Here is a 17,894-nt window from a genome sequence, read left to right on the forward strand (position 1 = left end):
TGTAAGTTAGATGCAGTAAATGATGGCAACCAATCACAAGAATATATTAGCTTGAGAAGTTCAATCCATGAAATGAATGGGGCCTTGTGCCCAAATGTCAAAGGGTTCAGCACAGTGTTTCTCACCAGTTAGGTATTCTCTGTAGGAAGGATGCAACAGGCTTGTGGTGATGAAAAAAGACGGGATGCATTAATAATATTATTATTATTATTATTATTAATAATAATTTGGCATTTATATAGCACTATGAACCCTCAGGTATCTGAGCGCTGCTTATTATTACCCGCGGTGTGTGGTGCTCATTTATCGACCTCGGAAGGATGAAAGGATGAGTTTGGCCTCGCCGGGATTCAAACCTGCATTAGCAAGCTCTGCACGGATGTCAAAGCAAGCGCTCTACTCGCTGTGCCACTTGACCGGCAATCTGTAGCAATATACCACTAATGAGCTTAAATTGGTGAGAAAGGGCAGAGCAGATCAAACTTTTGAAATCAACTTTTACTGCTGACAGAATGCAGAAAATGAGTATGTGAATTTAATTTGAGCTGGGTTTGCAAATACTTTGAAGGGACATTGGAACATTTGATCTGGAGCTAGAACAGAGGGAGATTTTGAGAGGGAATTGGATCAATGAAAAATAAGGTAATGAGAGTAGAACAATACAACTTTGAAACACCACTGCTAGGAGAGGGCACCATCCTTAAAGACCTAACTAACCCACACAAAGAATGGTTTTTCAAGGCAGCGATGGTCGCAAAGAAATTGATTCCTACGAGCTGCAAATCAGATGAACCACAGCTAAAAGTAGAATGGATAGAGTTAAGTAATGTATTAGAAAAAGTGATATTGAAACAAAATAGGCCTCATATACATGAGGAAATATGGGGTAGATTTCTGGAAATTGTTCTGTAAAGACAATGGACTTAAGTATGTGCTTTATGTTTCCTGTATATGGGTTTGTGAGAGGGTGGTGGATTAAGGTCACATTTTGTATGAAGTATTGATTTTTAGAATGTTGTATGAGAAATTGTAAAATAAATTGAAATAAAATAAGAGTCATTGCCTAATGGTAAATAAAACACTTAAGCAGAATCTTTTGAGAACGGCTGCTGGAGTACACCCGGACACCCTGGGAATTTAAGCATAAAGTTCTAGACCCATCAAATACTAAGGAGCACTGGTCGCAACTGAAATCCCAGTGCCAAAACTTCCCAAACAAAGTCTGAAAGGCAAAGGAGCGCTTGCTGTAAAATCAAACTAGTATCTAGCCAGTCATAAACCAGAGTAAAATAACTGGCTAGACAGAGTCAAAAGATCCAGACCACCTGATAAACCTGTGTTTTAATAAATATGTTCTAATACATGCCCAGCCTAAAGACATCCTTAAAGAAACCATCACATCGATAACATGCTTCGGAGTGATAAAAGATGGCGAAGGGAGACACTCATTGGCAGAAGTAAGGCAATTGGGTTAATGAGGGCAGACGAACAAGTTACTTCTTACCTGGTAACGTTATTTCGATGGGATGTTCCTCCGACGTATTCCTTATCTTGATAGATCATCTCCAGCTTGCTGGTCTCGGAAAAAAAATGTCAATAGAAGGCACTGCGCGTCGACGTCCCTCGAGCCAATGTCCCTCGACAGCCTCCGTATCGACGCCAACATCATCATACGTATAAATAGACTTGCGCAGCGTCCGTTGCTCAGTTCCGTTTTGATGTTTAACAGTAGCTTTACATGAATTAGTTATTGACCCTGAAGGAGCGTAAGCTGTACCCACAAGGGAAGTTTTACTGAGGGGATGGATGGGAGGGGCGATAAGGAGTACGTCGGAGGAACATCCCATCGAAAGAACGTTACCAGGTAAGAAGTAACTTGTTCTTCGAAGGGATTGTGTCCTCCGACGTACTCCTTATCTTGATAGACTCCCATAGCAGTGGTGTGTAACTGGAGGTGGGAGTAAAATTGCCATGTTTCCCTTTAAGAATGAACAGAGTGTAACACAGCTTTGCAAAATCTAGTCTCTTGGCTAGAGGAGGAATCCAGGTTGTAAAATTTTGTGAAGGTATGTGCAGACGACCATGTGGCAGCCGCACATATGTCTCGAATCGGTACCCCTCTTTGGAGGGCCGAAGAGGCTGCGATACCCCTGGTTGAATGAGCCCTAAGATTTTGAGGAGGCTCTTTCCCTGCCAGTTTGTAACATTCCAGAATGGGCAAAATAATCCATCTGGAAATGGTCTGTTTTGTTATCGGTAATCCCAATTTGTGCCCTGAGTAACCTACAAACAGTTGGTCTGCTTGCCTAATCCTAGCAAGTCTGCTGATGTAAAAGCTGAAAGCCCACCTTGGGTCCAGCCTATGTAGCCTTTCTTCCCCTTTCTCCGGATGGGAAGGAGGATAGAATGAAGGTAAGGTAATCTTCTGAGTGATGTGGAATTCAGAAACCACCTTTGGGAGGAAATTAGGCTTCACTTGTAGGACAACTCTGTCTTTATGAAAAATTGTATGAGGGGGGTTTACAAGATAGAGCTTATAATTTGCTCAACCTCCTAGCAAATGTCAATGCCACTAATAAGACAGTTTTAAGGGTGAGAAATCTTAACGAACAAAAGTGGAGTGGTTTAAAAGGAGTACCCATCAGGAAATTTAAGACTAAATTTAAGTCCCATAAGGGAACTTGGAAATGTCTTGGAGGATAGACATTGGTTAATCCCTTCAGAAATTGTATTACTAAGGGTAACTTGAAATACGATGGCTCCTCTGTAGTGCGCTTGAAGATCGATAGCGCTGCGAGATAGCCCTCGATAGTGCCAACCTGAAGGCCCGAATTTGCCAAATAGAGTAGAAAAGATAACACCGTTGGTGTACCACATGAAAAGGGATCGATATTCTTTTCTCTACACCAGCTGCAAAATTTGTTCCAACGGCAGCGGTATAAAGTCTTTGTTGCTGGCCTTCTGGCCGAAAGCAACACCTCCATGACGTCATCTGGGAGGTCCCAATCCTTGTATCTCAACCTTTCAGATACCAAGCGTGAAGGATGAGGGTTCTGATGTCTGGATGGAGATCCTGACCTCCCTTCTGCGAGAAGATTCTCCTTGAGTGGAAGACGAATTGGAGGGCAGATGGACATGTCCAGAAGGTCCGGGTACCACGTTCTCCTAGCCCAGTCCGGGGCAATTAGGATCATGGCTTTCCGGAACCTTCTCAACCTCCTGATCATTTGAGGAATGACAGGGACTGGATGAAACACGTACGGAAGTGGAAACTCCCAGTCCAGTACGAACGCGCCCCCTAGAGCTCCTCTCGGGGGAAATTCCCTTGAACAAAACTGATCGCACTTCTTGTTGATGCTGGTGGTGAACAGATCCACTTGAGGGGTTCCCCAAAGGGTGAAGATCTGTCGAAGGACTTCCTGAGCTAGTTCCCACTCGTGGGAGACTGTTCTGCCTGCTCAGAGCATCCGCCGTCAAGTTCTTCTCTCCGGCTAAGTAAACTGCCGATAGAGAGATTCCTTCTTGGATTGCCCAAAACCAGAGCTGCATTGCCTCTCTGCACAGAGGCAGTGATCCTACGCCTCCTCTTTTGTTGAGGTAGTGCATGGCCACTGTGTTGTCTGTCATTATCAGGACATTTCTTCCCCTGTACAGATGGCAGAAAAGCCTTCAGCGCTAGTCTGATTGCTCTCAGCTCTAACAGGTTGATATGTAGTCTGGACTCCGATGGAGACCAACAACCGCTGATGGTCAAGTCGTTGGCATGGGCTCCCCACCTCGTGAGTGAGGCATCCGTGACTACCGTTATCTCCGGCCATGGTTGCCAAAACAGTTCTCCTTTCAAAATGTTCTCCTGACAGGCCCACCACTGAAGGTCTCGAGCCACCTTATCCGGAACCTGAAGGAGATCTGTCATTCTCCCTGAGAATTGCGACCACTGAGTTCTTAGTGCCCACTGAAGAGATCTCATTCTCAGGCGAGCCTCTGGCACAAGGAAGATGCAGGATGCCATGAGGCCTAGCAACCTCAAAAAGTCGAAGGCTGGGAGACGTTGGGCATTTTGAAACTTGGTGACCATCTGCAGAATATCTTGAGCCCTCACCTCTGGTGGCAAGGCTTTTCCCAGGGAAGTGTCCAGGACCGCTTCAATGAACTGGAGTCTCTGTGATGGTATCATCTGTGACTTCTTTAAATTGAGGGAGAAGCCGAATTTGTGAAGGAAGTGGCAGACATAATCTAGCTGGATCCGGATATACAGCTCTGATCAGCCAATCGTCCAGGTAGGGGTAGACGTGAATCCCTTCCCTCCTTAGACTTGCAGCCACTACCGACATTAGCTTGGTGAAGACCCTTGGACAGAGGTCAGCCCAAATGGCAGAACTCGAAATTTATAATGAGAGCCGCCAATTGCGAACCTCAGGTATTTCCTGTGTTTGAGATGGATTGGCACATGGAAATAAGCATCCTGAAGGTCCAGAGATACCAGCCAGTCCTGGAGCTGGAGGGCCTGAAGGATCTGAGAGAGAGTTACCATCTTGAACTTGTCCTTCCTGAGGAACTTGTTCAATTCTCGTAAATCCAAGATAGGTCTCAGTCCTCTGTCCTTCTTCGGTATTAGGAAGTCCTCTCCGCTACAGGTACCGGTTCTATGGCACCTTTCTCCAGCAGGTCTACAATTTCCTGCTAGAGGAGCGGATCTGGAACTTTCAGAGAGCTGTTCCCCGGTGGATGACTGAGGAATGCGTAGAAAAGGCAGGCAGTAACCTTGGGCAACTGTCTCCAATGCCCACGCATCTGACATAATAGCCTGCCATTCCGTCAGATGTTGAGTTAGCCTGCCCCCTACTGGTGTTCTTGTGAGGAGAGTCCTCAGAGTGATTTAGAGGCGGCTGATGCAGATGCCGAGGGTAAAGAGGCACCTGCTGCTGCTGTTGCAGCTTTTGTATTTTTAACCCGTCCACCTCGGGTGAATCTTTTTTGACCTCTTTGAACCGACTGTCCTCTGCCTTTTCCGAATGCGGAATGAAAGCGAAAGGACTTACCTCTCCAAGAGGTTCCTGAGGGACGATATGGTGTTTGACGGATTGCAGCTCCCAGGGATTTTGCTGCTGCTTTGGATGTGTAACTTTTCTAGGCTGTCATCCGCCTTCTTACCAAACAAAGAAGAGCCGTCAAAGGGCATATTTAAAAGTCTGGCTTGTACATCTGAAGCAAACCCAGACTTTCGCAACCACGCAAATCTGCGGGTTGTAGTACTTGCCGCCATGGCCCTACTGATACTGTCAACAGAATCAATGCCAGTTTGAAGGGATTCGCAGATTGCGTCTTTACCATCCTTAATGTTTAGAAACGCTTCCCTTTCTTCTCCCTCTGATAGGCAATCAGCCGCTGATGAAGCACACTCCCAAAGTGTATGGCTGAACCTTACATGCGTACAAGTAGCGTTAATAGATTTCAATGCTGTGCTACATGCAGAAAAGACTTTTAGCCATAGAGTCGTATCTTTTGTCATCCCTGTCCTGTGGAACAGTAGGGTATGCCCATCTACTGCCTGATGCAGTTGCTGATTGAACAACCATACTCTCTGGAGTTGGATGTTTAGACAAAAATTCAGGGTCAGTAGCAGATACCCTATATTTGGCTGATAATTTCTTGTTAACCGCCGGGATAACCTCAGGAGTTTCCCAGTTAGCCAATATTTTTCTTTGTAATGCAGTGTGAAATGGAACCACAGGATCCTCCTGTGGGCCTTTAACTAAAATGTCTGTAAGGTCATCCTGTTGAAATGCAGGTGAAGGAGTAGACCAACCCATGAATTCTATAATCCTTGCCATTAAAATTCTGTAAGGGGTCTCGGCATGTTCCCCTGGGTCTGATTTGGCAAATTCTACTTCTGGGGAAGTATGTAACCCACTTGCCTCATGTAAGGATTCTCGAAGGTCCTTCAACCTATTTTCCTCAGAGGTAAATTCCTCTGGTTCAGGTATTGTGGTTCTCTGCAACCCAAAGGGTCTTTCTTGATTCAAATCCTCCCCTTCTTCATAAATTGAAGACAAGGGTCTGAAATAATCAGATCTTGGAAATGGCTTAAATCCCATTTCCAGAGCAGAAGGGGCCAAATTTGTCGTAATTGGTTGAGAAAACGTCGGCGTCGTCAACGCGGACGTTAAAGGCTTCGAAGACACCGAAAAAGGCGTCGAGAAGATCGGAAGAGGCCTCGAAGAGCTCGAGAGGATCGGAATCCTACTCGAGGTTGTCCATGACATTCTCAAGGTCGTGTTAGAGGCCCTGGGTATGACCACTGGCTGTGAGGTTTGTTCTTTATCGGTGTCGGCGTCGATTCGATCGACCTAGGCGTCAATGAGCCCTTCTACGATGGCGTCGATGACACAGTGCCTTTGCTCGAGGGTTCGTGACGCTGTCGAGTAGTTTCTTTTGCCGGGTGCAACGACTCGCTGCGTTTTGATTTTTCGGGTCTTTCACCCAGGGTATCACCCTCAGCTGTCTTCGAGGGGGCCGAGGCCGCTTTCTCGAAGACGCTACGCATCCTTTTACAGAAATCCTCCCACTCAGCCTGAGAGCTATGTTTTGTGGGGCAGGTGACTCTTTCCGGGAAACAGAAGCAGACGAGGAAGGGGATCTTCGACGTCTCTTACTCGAATGCTCAAATAGAGTAGAAAAGATAACACCGTTGGTGTACCACATGAAAAGGGATCGATATTCTTTTCTCTACACCAGCTGCAAAATTTGTTCCAACGGCAGCTGTATAAAGTCTTTGTTGCTGGCCTTCTGGCCGAAAGCAACACCTCCATGACGTCATCTGGGAAGTCCCAATTCTTGTATCTCAACCTTTCAGATACCAAGCGTGAAGGTTGAGGGTTCTGATGTCTGGATGGAGAACCTGACCTCCCTTCTGCGAGAGAAGATTCCCTCTCTTGGATCTTGGATCTCAAAGAGTGGTAGGAACTGCTTCGAGATCTAGAACGAGAATGTTTCCTGTGTCGGCGAGGAGACGAATGTCTCGACTCTGCCGAGGAAACTTTCGAAGGAGTTTTAACTGTCTTACCTCTCTCAAGCTTCCCCTTACGCTCCTTCAAGACTTTCGCCTTCAGGGACATGCAGTCCTTGCACTCCGAACATTGGTGCTCCGATCCCAGGCACCACAAACAGATCCTGTGAGGATCTGTCAACGACATTTTCTTTCCACAGTCTCGACATTTTTTGAAGCCGGACCGTGGAGTCGTCGGTTCGGATGAGGAAGCCATCGAGTAAGCGTTGGTATTCTCGAGGAATAATGAAGAATATATCTAACAAACTGAGCAATGCGATTCCGAGGCCCACGAAGCGCGGAAAAACGGAACTGAGCAACGGACGCTGCGCGAGTCTATTTATACGCATGACGACGTCGGCGCCGATACAGAGGCTGTCGAGGGACATCGGCTCGAGGGACGTCGACGCGCAGCGCCCTCTACTAAAAAAAAATTCCGAGGCCAGCATGCTGGAGATGATCTATCAAGATAAGGAATACGTCAGAGGACACAATCCCTTCAAAATAATTACTTACTACATCAAAGGAGGCTGGGATCAGGCATGGTGTAAATAAGAGGGTGTTGCAGAGCACAACTTTATCAAAGAAAAGAAAGAAACTTGGATGACAAGAAAAATGCAGTCAAAATAGCAAATGACAAGTTACTCTTTCCAGATGGGATAGTAGTATAACATATGGGATCAAACAAGTCATCATCCACCATTTTCATCCAACTACCTAGACTGTAGGGCAATGGAAGACCATTTTGAATACACTAGAAAGACTACACATCAGGGAATAAGAGTGCTGCAGAAGGGATATTCTTAAAGAGCAGCAGCTGTACGAGCTACTTAGATGTTGCCTGAAAAGGCTGGCATACTATTAATGGTAGCTTTATGGATGACACTTGGAACTTGCCCATTTATCCAAAATCATATGCACCAGCTGGGTTACTGCTGTAAAGATCAAACACTACTGATACTTTTATTTCTAATTAAGTCAAATGATCAAGAGGTTTTGACTTTCTCTACCTTAAAAAGAGAATAAATATTCTTAACTTGGTTTTGCAAGAGTCTTACTCTTTCCTCTCTCCACTTGGGTACTCCCAGGGCTTCAACTCAGAACTGTGCTAAAGCGTAAAGAGATTTAAGGCTAGCAATCAACGCAACCAAAAGAACAAAAATGAAAATGTGTGACAAAACAGTAAATGACAAATACCAAGGCCTTGGGAAACAAAACGAATAGCTAAAAATATAAGTCCACACACACCTTTAAACAGGCTCTTAAAAGATGACCTACTGCAGATGCGGCTAGGTGGTACCCGTATACATAGGCGTAAAGTCAGAGCAAATCTATAATTGCAGACAATTTTTCATTTGCCAACACCGCAGCTCACCTCCATTTGCTGTGCTGAAGGATACTCGTTTCTGAAGGGGGCCTAATAGAAAGGTGTATTGCTCTGCATAGAGGTCAAATCTTGGTGGGTAAATCCAGTGTTCCCAAAATGTACTCCATGGCAGTGGATGAATGTGCCTTAAGAGCTTGTATTAAAAGAATATTGTCGTGGGTCACCCATATGGCTCACAGGCTCCAAGGGTTGTTAAAGCACCCTTTTTATGCACTAGGGCAATTATATTACCCTTTATTGGTTTTATGGTAGGGGCTTGTGGCAGCTGCAATTTAGGTTCGGTTTCACCAATGGGTGCAATGTGGTTTTCTGCATTAGAAGTCCAATGTTACATTTTGGGAACCAATGTATTTTATTTACGCTATAATCTGTCACTTTGTTTTAGGGGCTTCCTTTGCTCAGGGGGAGCCATGAGGCAGGCCTAAAAGGGCCTTTATGCACATGTGGGCACTTTTTGAGCAGACTACGAAAAGAAAGCCGATTTTGTCTTGTTCATGTGTCCAATGGGGTTAGAGAACGTAGAGGGATTAGATTTCTTTGTAGTGGGGCTAGCCAATTGGATTTTATGGAATGCCTGTGTAACAAAATATGTGCAATTATTATTATAATTGTTTCATTGTGTATGAAATGTGCAACTTTGCTAAGCACTGGAAGTAACTCCTTCCAGCTGACAACATGCAATAAACTTGTTTTTGTGACAAAGTGCATTTATTCTCCATTGGAGTGGTTTTTCGCATTGGATTTTGGAGTCACATTCCTACAACCTGAAATTCTGCAACGTGAGTTTGGGGATACTTAACTGCTCCTTGGTCATTTTTGCCTGCCTCCAGTTTGTGTCCTGTGAGTTGTAGACCAAAGGCTACAATTGTATTACTCCTCTTAGGCAAATGTGAAAGCCAATTTACATTGCAACTATTCAGAGAAATGAGTGTCATTGATCGAGTACTGTTTTCATGCTGTAAGCTAAAATGTAATTTGTCTTTAGGAGCCTTCAAGCTGTTTTAGTAATGGTTTTCCACCTCAAGAACCTTCATTGATTGGGATATGTGCATATGTGTTATTTAAATACTATGTCCTACAGGTCTTCAAATAATGTACTAGTGTTGGCATGGAGAGCCTGTAATATCTATATTAACTGTTTATCAATGCCTTTGCAGCGGCCCCTTGACTTAAGCAATGCACCTATTACCAGGTAGGGGGCTTGTAATGTAGTATTGGAGCAGGCAATGTAATTTTTTATGTAATTTACTAGGTCATTTTTAATTTTCCATTTTTGTATACCAGTGAAGTTTATTTTCTATAGATGAGTGTGTGAACTAATGGTAACTGTGTAAAACCTGCTCCGAGTTAAGCACGATTGTCTTGCTTCATTAATATTTAATGAAAGGTTTGCCTTCCTTTTGGGCTAGGTAGTCTGCCCCACCTTAAGGTTAGTGGTTGCACAGCCCTCATAGCATTGTGCAAAAACAGCCTTATCACTTGTTCTTAGGATTACCTTATTATGCTGGTGAGACAGCTCAGCGATTGAGCGCTCCCTACTGTGATCTATGTGCAATCTTCAGGTTGCAGGTTCGAATCCGGGCAAGACCAACTCAGCCTTTTATCCATTCAGGGTTGATAAAGGAGCACCAACCTTTGTTGGGTGATAATTGTATGAAAGTATGTACAGCAATCTGGCAAATGTGCTTTATAAATAAACCATTACCGCTCAGAACCATCCTCTCTCCATACAACATCCACATTAACCAATATGCAGAGAACACGCAGAAATACCTCAAGACATCCTCCATCGAAGACATGCACAGGCTCAAGCCCTGCCTCACATTGATCCAGTCCTGGATGTCCAGTGCTCACTTGAAGTGCAACATCTCCAAGATTGAATTCCTACTGCTGACCAACACCACCAAACATCCGGACATCCAGACCTGGCTCTCTACGAACCTCGAGGGATACACACCTTATCTGGCCCCCTGTGCCAACACCCTTGGGTTCAACACTGACAGACACCTCACGCTCAAAACGCAAATAGCAAGGAAGACAAACTGCCTGGTACCAACATTCTCTCCTGTGGAAATTCCAAGCCCTTCATCCCAGAAAACAAATTCAGATGTGCTGTCCAAACCTTGGTCCTCTCCATCCTGGATGGTGGCAATGCCCTTTTGGAAGGCCTTCTGACAACTACGCTGGCAGCCCTAAAATTAGTCCTGCATGCTACAGCAAGACTCATTAAAGGACTCTGCAAATTCGACCACATCACCCGACCCTCATCGAACTGCGTTGGCTCCCAATGCAAGCCTGTATCATCTGCAAATCCTGTTGCATCATCTACAAGGGTGTCATCCTGAAGTCCCAAAGCTACCTCACAGAGAAACTCAGCCTATCTGTAGGCCTGCAATCCACAAGAAGTAAGGAAATGTGCAGACTTGAATTACGACAGTGCAGTAAGGAAAGAACCAAAAGACAGGCCTTCTCTGTCTATGCTCCAAGACTCTGGAACCTCCTCTCCGTCAACATCAGACTTGCCCCATCACTTCTACAGGTCAGGAAAGAGTTCAAGACCTCACTCCTCAAGAAATGGCTCCAGCTTAACTAGGGGTTCCTGCACTCTCCACACTAGCTGAGACTCAGTAATCGGCTCCCCACCATCTTCCTTGCATGCTGCTAATTGCCCTAATAACAACAATGGTCTGCCTTTGTATTTTAAACCATTTCCCACCCTTATTTATCAGTTATGTGTAGTAGTCATTTCCTGTTAGGATTGTTCTGTTAGACTGGATGTATGAAAGGAAGGGTCCATCCCATGCTATGGCTGTAGTTTCTTCACTACTTGCCATACCTGTGTCTAGGAAACTATGTGTGTCCAACTGACTTAGTAAAATAAGGTGTAGGTATTCTACCACTCAACAGTTATCCTGATAATGGTATTAGAGGTGGTAAATTACTCGCCTAATGCCTTTACTGCCCAATTCTTGTATATTGCCTAGTACTTATTTAAACTGTGTAGTACTATAATAAACAGTGGATACATGTAATGTTCAGTATACCTGTGTAGTTTATTCTCTTGAGTCATCTATTGGGCCCAACTCTGCATAGCTGCCCGCCTACGAGTGAAGTCTGACTGCTCTGAAACATTTCCCATTTAGAGAGCATTATCCTAACTTGTTGGGCATTGTGGTGAATCAAGATGTTATGAGCCACACAAGAATCCAATCCAGTTCGGCCTGGCAGCGTTAGGGACGCTACCCACTAGAGTGGGACAGCGACAGAAGTGGCGCAGCTCCCGGCACGTGAAGGAACAGATGGGCATCCACCCCTTAGCATGCTGGTGCTGGAATACCGGGAGCGGGACGATGGCATACGCTGCTCTGAGGGATGTAAGTCGATGAGGACAGCGGAGAAACACTGCAGGACCTCAGAGGAAAGGCCCTACTCATTTCCTTTGACAGTAACAGGAGACGTTCCGATGTTTGGAAATCCATACAGCCTATGAGAGGACAAGGACGAAATCCTTAGAGAAACCTAGGGAAAAGTAAGAGGTACTCAAAATAAACAACTGAGCCCAAAGGATCGGGCAAATAATATTTAAAAGGAGCTCAGATTAAAACTAGAACAAAAAGCGAACTATGAATCTACAATTGAAGAAATAGAAGCCCAACTGGCCAACAGAAAGAGGGCCTAAACACAGGATGACAAGAAAGGAAACACCCTGAAAGCCAATCCTGTAAGCAGGGTTTCTACTAATCAGCAGCCAACTGGGTGACAAGGAGTCCAGCTATAAAAGCAGAGCCAGCTCATTCTGAACTTGTCTCAGTCAGGGGCAGGTTCCTGCATGAAGAGGAGCTGCACCTCAAAGGAGGAGTTGCTGTCTGGGTGAAGGAACCTGGAATACCCTGGAGCACTGCCTGTCTGGAAGCTGCCTGAAGAGCCTGGAGGAAATAGACTGACCGTGGGGGAAGAAGGATAGTACCCCAGCAGCCCACCTACACCAAAAGGGTAGAAGACATTACCTGCTTGAGAAGCCGGAGAAGGGGCTCTGGAAACTGACTATCTCAGTGGAAAGGGGGGTTACCCGTACAGTCAGAAAGGTTGAAGAGCGGGCCCACCTGGGAAGAAGCCAAGGCAAAACATTGCTAAGATCCTTGTAAAGAGACCAGGACAGAGGAAGAAGGCAGACAATCTAAGTTCCCTGAGGGAGTGAGGTGCAAAGGAGAGAGAGTGAGAGACCAATTACCCGAAGGACAGAGATTCAAAGCACAGGACACAACTGATCCATTGTCTAAGAGGTCCTGCAGCTAGAAGACTACAGGTCTCAGTGTAATTGCTCTGCATTAGCAATCCCATTGTTTGTCTGAGGAAACTGCAAGAGAAACTTATTTTGAATGATTGGACTTTTGTTATTTAGGAAAGGACGAAGTTAGATATTTTACCCTCAATGCATTTCACAGAAGGTTTTACGACGGATTTTCTATACTCTGGCCTGGTGGACAGATGTATAGAAGACCAACCTAGTATTGAGACGGGGACAACTCTGGGAGCTGTAGCCAAACCAGTTCAAGGTAGCAAGTTGAGTAGTCTAGGCTAAGAAGTGGCGAGCTTGTGAGGGGTCCACAATGAGTACAAAGTGCAAAGTCAGAGATTGCACTTAGACAATCAGTTATAAAAAATAAATGTATTTATGGCGATATAACACTGAGAAGATTGACTACTAATAGGTTATCATGCAACACTGATACTTTAAAGCATTTTTAAAAAAGGTAATATCTTTGACTCAAATAAGGAGTCTCTGAAATGCATGCTAGGTGCACAAGTGGACATTTGACTCATTTCGGAGTAATTTCTTTTTTTTTTAATAACTTTATTTTGTAACTGGCATCATACAAATAATGAATGAACAAAGCGAGAATCACTTACATCATTGGGTGTTTGTGGCATGCATAAGTCAAAAAAGTATTTAATCTCATTGCAGTACTTAAGCATTTCAGGAGAAAAGGTGGGGGAAAGAAAGGGATAGGCATATATAGCACTTCGGATTTTATTCTAGGCAGTTAATTTGTCGTTTGCATCCTCTACTTTTCGTAGGTATTCCCTGAGGGGGGGCCAAATGTTTTTCAGTCTGGAGGTGGTTTGACTGCCTCGGATGAACATGTTACTTTCTTACATGGTAACGCTCTTTCAATGGGATGTTACAACGACGTATTCCACATCTATGACAGGTAATCTTCACAGATGTGCTGTTTAGGAACATTTTTTGGCGTCTGCATCCTGCGTCTATGACGTCGATACGCTGTCCTTGAGGGCCTCCATCGAGCCGACGTCACCAGATGTTATAAGTAGGACGCACGACGCCCGTAGCCTCATTTGTAGTTTTTTCCCCAGAACGTGTTGCACCAATCGTCTGCCAGAATGACTACAGACAGCCTTGCGGAAACAAGCTGCAATTGCATAAGAATTTCTGTAGAGGGGCGGGCTGGGAGGGTTCGATGTGGAATACGTCATCGGAATATCCCATCAAAAGAAAGTTACCAGGTAAGAAAGTAACTTGTTCTTTGAGGGGATTGGTTCCTCCGACATATTCCACATCTATGACAGACTCCCAAAGCAGTACCAACGTATGGAGGTAGGAAAAGAATTTAGAATTTTAGAATGCCCAATCAAATTGCAGAATAGCGGACTGCCTTACCAAAGGCCAACTCTTGCCCCTGGATAGAATCCAGGGAGTAGTGTGACAAAAGAATGGACAGAGGACAATGTGGCTGCTTCATAAATGTTACTAATGGGAACACCCCTCTGCAGAGCAGTAGAGGCAGCCACACCCCTAGTAGAATGGGTCCGTAAACCTACCAGAGGATCCTTACCCGCCAAACGGTAACATTCAGAGATTGTCAAGATAATCCATCTAGACAAAGTCTGCTTAGTAACAACTTGTCCCAAACGCCTTCCAGCGTATCCTACAAAGAGCTGATCATCCACTCTGACCCGGGACATGCGTGAGATTTAGAAACTTAAAGCTCTCCTAGGATCCAACCTATGGAGCCTCTCCTCTTACTTACCAGGATGCGGAGGAGGATAGAATGCCGGAAGAAAGACTACCTGGCTCAAATGAAATTCTGACACCACCTTCGAAAGAAAAGAAGGACAAACCCTAAGGACAACCCTGTCCTTATGGAACACCGTAAAAGGTGGCTTAGCGGATAGTGCCTGCAACTCACTCACTCTGCGAGCAGAAGTAACCGCAACTAAAAATAGTTTTAAAAGGTCAACAGCCTCAAAGGACAAGAATATAAAGGTTCAAACGGAGCTCCCATTAGGAATTTTAGAACCAGGTTCAAATCCCAACCGGGCACCTGGAAAGGTGACAGTGGGAACCCATTAGTGAGACCTTTCAGAAACTGAGAAATCAAAAAGGAACCTTAAAATTCGAACACTCCTCAGACGAGCACTTAAATATGCACAGCGCCGCCAGGTAACCTTTAATGGTACCCACTTGCAGGCCCTTGTGGGCTAACGAAAGCCAGAGCCAAAGGAATGGCACATAAAAAAGGATCCACATTCTTAACCCTGCACCAGTCGCAGAACTTTCTCGAATGGCAACGGTACAGGGACTTTGTTGCAGGCCTTCTGGCGGACAGCAACACCTCCATCAAGTCTTCAGGGAGGTCCCAATCCTTATACCTCAACCTTTCAGAAGCCAAGCATGAAGGTTGAGAGACTTGACCTCTGGATGGAGAACCTATCCCCCCCCCCTCCCGTGAGTGCAGATTCTCTTGGTAGGGAAGACGGCGTCGAGGGCAGATGGACATGTCGAGAAGGTCCGGGTACCATGTTCTCCTGGCCCATGCCGGAGATATGAGGATCATTCGGGAACCGAACCTCCGTAACCTCCACAGCACTTGCGGAATGACGGGGACTGAAGGAAACACGTACAGCAGTGGGAAAGACCACTCCACTACGAATGCATCCCCTAAGGCTGCTCTTGGAGGAAACTCCCGCGAGCAGAATCTCCGGTTGACAATGGTGGCAAAGAGATCCACTTGTGGGGTCCCCCAAAGGGCGAAGATCTCCAGGAGAATCTCCTGAGCCAGCTCCCACTCGTGAGAGACCGTGCTCTGCCTGCTCAGAGCGTCCGCAGCCTCGTTTTCGTCTCCGGCCAGATGAACTGCCGAGATCAAAATTTCCTGCTGGATTGCCCAGAACCAGAGCTGGATCGCCTCTCTGCACAGAGGGAGAGACCCTGCCCCCCACCCCCTTTTTGTTGAGGTAGTGCATGACCACTGTATTGTCCTTCAGAATCAGGACATTCTTCCTCCGCACAGACGGCAGAAAAGCCTTCAGGGCTAGCCTGACGGCCCTCAGCTCCAACAGATTGATTATGGAGTCTGGACGGAGACCAACGACCGCTGACTGGCAACTCGTTGGCATGAGCTCCCCATCCCGTGAGTGATGCGTCCATCACGATCGTCACCTCTGGCCAGGGTAGCCAAAATGGAGCCCCCTTCATCAGATCGCCTTCAACGGCCCACCACAGAAGATCCTGGGCGACTGAGGGTGGCACCTGAACAGGATCCGACATCCCCCCGGAGGACTGTGACCACTGCTTCTTGAGAGCCCACTGCAAAGATCTCATCCGCAGCCTGGCCTCTGGCACCAGGAGAATGCAGGATGCCATGAGGCCGACCAACCTCAAGAACTCGAACGCCGCGAGACTCTGGGCATGTTGAAACTTGCCCACCATCTGCAGAATGTGATTAGCCCTCAACTGGGGAGGCGAACACTGCCCCAGAGATGTGTCGAGCACTGCTCCGATGTACTGGAGCCGCTGGGTAGGTGTCAAGTGGGACTTGTTTAAGTTGAGGGAGAAGCACAGCCTGTGAAGGGAGTGGCAGGTGACTGACCGATGATCCAGGACTTGCTTGGGAGAGCGTGCCCTGATCAACCAATCGTCCAGGTAGGGGTAGACGTGAATCCCCCCCTTTCCTGAGATACACTGCCACCACCACGAGCTTGGTGAAGACCCTTGGGGCGGAGGTCAATCCGAACGGCAGGACCCGAAACTGAAAGTGCGAGTCGACATCCGTGAACCTCATGTACTTCTTGTGCTTGGGATGAATCGGCACATGAAGTAAGCGTCCTTGAGGTCGAGAGACACCAACCAGTCCTGAAGTTGAAGGGCCTGGAGGACTTGAGAAAGAGCAACCATCTTGGACTTGTCCTTCCTGAGGAGCTTGTTCAAACCACGCAAGTCCATGATGGGTCTCAATCCCCTGTCTTTTTTCTGGATAAAAAAATATGGGGAATACCATCCCTTGTTCCTCTCCGCTACAGGCACCAGTTCTATGGCGCCTTTCTCCAGCTGGGATTTGATTTCCTGCGCAAGGAACGGATCCGGACTCTTCAAAGAGATTCCCTGGTGGATTGTCGTGAGGCCTCTGCCGGAAAGGAAGACCGCAGCCGGGGCTATGATCTCCAGAACCCACACATCTGAAGTAATGGCACGTCATTCTACAAGATGCTGCGCCAGCCTTCCCCCGACCAGCGAACCATGGGACATGGCCTCATGACTGAGCTGAAGCGGCTGCAGCAGAGCCCGAGGGCAAAGAGGCAACTGCCCGAGTGGCTTTGGCACCTCGAGTACCTTGTTTTCCACCTCTGGTACTCCGTTGGCCCCTTTGACCGGCAGCTCTCCTCGATCTACCAAAGGACAAGTAGTATCGAAAGGAACCTCCCGTCCATTGCTGTCCCCTAGGACGAAAAGGCAGAGGTTGGCGAACTGCAGCGCTCAACGACTTTGCTGCAGCTTTGGAGGTCTGCAACCTCTGAAGGCTCGTCAGCCTTGCTGCCAAAAAGATGGTCACCATCAAAGGGCATGTTGAGAAGCCGGGCTTGTACATCAGGAGCAAACCCCGACTTCCGCAACCACGCAAATCTGCGCATCACGGTGCTCGCCGCCATGGACCGGCTGGCGCAGTCTGTCACGTCCAGACCCGATTGAACGGATTCACACATGGCACCCTTGCCATCTTGTTCAAGGACAAGAAAGCCATCCCATTCCTCCCCTTTGAGAATATGTTCAGCCGCCAAAGATGCACAATTCCACAGGCGTGAGTGAAACGTGCTAAGGCGCACACACGAGTTGGCTGCCATCAAAGCCATACCCCCTGAAGAAAATACTTTCTTCGCCCAACCGTCAAAATGTTTGTCGTCCCTATCAGGAGGGGGGGTAGGGTACAACACCTGCTTTGCTGGGGCCGTAGCCGCCTACACCACCAAACTCTCTGGAGTAGGGTGCAAAGTCAAGTAGCTGGGGTCACCACTAGCTGGACAGTATTTTTTCGGCAACGATTTATTCACTGCCGGGAGACTCTACGGAGGAGTCCAAGCCGCTGCCACCCTTCTTTGCAAGGCCATATGAAATGGCAGTACCGGGTCAGTTGGTGGACCTTGGTTCAAGAAATTGGTCAG

General features: G+C 46.6%; 1 protein-coding gene across 1 annotated transcript in view; it reads right to left on the reverse strand.

Moving 5' to 3' along the window:
• The window catches only part of PELP1 (proline, glutamate and leucine rich protein 1), a 1,000,849-nt gene that overhangs the window by 492,319 nt on the left and 490,636 nt on the right, over positions 1-17,894 (reverse strand). The gene's annotated exons all lie outside the window — the stretch shown is intronic.

The sequence above is a fragment of the Ambystoma mexicanum genome, chromosome 1p (genome assembly GCF_040938575.1).
Source record: "Ambystoma mexicanum isolate Mex_15411 chromosome 1p, UKY_AmexF1_1, whole genome shotgun sequence".
Taxonomy (NCBI): Eukaryota; Metazoa; Chordata; class Amphibia; order Caudata; family Ambystomatidae; genus Ambystoma; species Ambystoma mexicanum.